Source organism: Rhea americana, unplaced genomic scaffold, assembly GCF_003343005.1.
Source record: "Rhea americana isolate MKP2758 unplaced genomic scaffold, rheAme1 scaffold_38, whole genome shotgun sequence".
NCBI classification, from domain to species: domain Eukaryota; kingdom Metazoa; phylum Chordata; class Aves; order Rheiformes; family Rheidae; genus Rhea; species Rhea americana.
In genome coordinates this window covers 3,473,131-3,474,781 of record NW_028186512.1, presented here as the reverse complement: position 1 = coordinate 3,474,781, position 1,651 = coordinate 3,473,131, and the positions used below count along the sequence as shown (strand labels likewise).

The 1,651-nt window shown below is 52.0% G+C and overlaps 1 protein-coding gene across 1 annotated transcript in view; it reads right to left on the bottom strand.

Moving 5' to 3' along the window:
• INPP4B (inositol polyphosphate-4-phosphatase type II B) overlaps window positions 1-1,417 on the bottom strand; it is a 467,312-nt gene extending 465,895 nt beyond the window's left edge. The window contains exon 1 of the mRNA XM_085313208.1: window positions 1,104-1,417. The gene's annotated coding sequence lies outside the window, so the exon portion shown is untranslated. The remainder of the gene's footprint in view (window positions 1-1,103) is intronic.
• Between the last annotated feature and the right edge of the window lie 234 nt (window positions 1,418-1,651).

Genomic DNA, 1,651 nt, shown 5'->3' with positions numbered 1-1,651 from the left:
CTCCTTATTTAGAGCTCCTTTTTGTGGGAGTGGAAAAGACAGAGCACTGTCTGCAGAGATTAACTGTTGAATGAGTTTGGTTTTACCCTTTTAACTGAATACTGCTTAGGACTGCCTTACATACCATTGTGCTTTCCCCCCCCCCCAATTTTATTTATATGTTTGACCGTGGCAAAGAAGAGCCTTGGTTGTGAACAGACTCTCCCTCTGGGAGGTACCRTGCAAATACAAACCAGAAAGCCCTGTCCCAAAGAGCTCACAGACTTACTATCAGACTCTTGTCTGAGGCAACGCACAGGAAAGGAGAAAGGTGAGCAAACGCTTAGCCGCTGTTTACATCACCAGACTTTAGACCCCAAATGCCATGTAATTTGCCGACCAATCTCGGGAGCTGATTGCAATCTCCAGAGGCTGGTTGAGAGCAGGAGTTAATGTCGGTTGCTCTGACTCGCCCTCTGGAGGCGCCTTCCCCGCCGCCGACTGCACGGGCAGTTGGTTACGTTTTTACCAACAAGCTGGGCGCTGTGATTACAGGAGGCAGCATTACAGCCAACGGATACACCCCTTAAAAATGGTATTATAAACACCACATAGTTATATAAGTAGGCACAACCTGTCAAAATTTGACCTTTTTTTGGTAGGCAAGGCTGCTGAGGGGTTTCAGGTTGGTGTTTTAACTATACCTTCTCAGCTTCATGTGACGGTGTGTCGTGTGTACGTGTTTACTTCAGAAAGACACTAAAAATTCCTCCGACGCTTCCACCTTAATTAATACATCACAACTGTCACATGCAGAGTTGTAATTACAACTTTCTTACCCGAAGCAACATCACTCTGCAGTTTCAGAGACTCGCTCTGGGAAGAAATGAACTTGGCATTGAACTTTTCTAAGCTAATAACTGAATTTTATATCTTTTTTTTTTTTTTTTGGCCAAGGCAGTTTCAGACTTGCTAAAAGGAGTTAACATTCGATGAGTTGTTTTTAATGCCGTTTTTATAAGGCTTGGGTTTTTTTTTTCATCTCTAATAAGTAATTTTGCAGTGAGTTTCAACGAATTATTCAACATTTCAGTCATAATTTTAACATTTGTTATTCAAATTACCATTAGCTTCACAGACCCGTCCTTCAGAGCTGGAAACAAATCCGCGCCCMCCTCAGCTCCCGTGAACGTCCAGCGGATGCTCTGCGCTCCCCCAAAACAGACCGCTCAAATCCACATGGCCAGAAAATAAATCTGCTGGGGGGAGGGGGGGAACCCCACACTTTCGCCTTTCCCTCCTCGCCGTCCGGCGGGGCGAACGGCCGCCGCCGAACGCTCCGCGCGCGCCCCCAACGGCCCCCTAACGGCCGCCCAACGGCCGCGCCGCCGCAGTCCCCGCGGCCCGGCTGCCCGCCGGGGGCCGCTCCTGCCCGCGGACTACAGCTCCCAGGATCCCTGTCGGAAGCACCGTCCCTCTCCCTCGCTCCCTTCCCCCTCCCGGCCCTTGTTGTTTGAAACGGCTCTGGCGGAGTTTCAGGAGGAGCCGCGGCTCCTCGGCTCGGGACGCGGCGGGGCCGCCCGCCCGCCGAGTGAGGGCGGGGGAGGCGCCGTCGTTCAACTGGCCGCCGCGGCCGGCGCTGTGGAGAACGAGCGGGCTGGGGGGAGGAGGG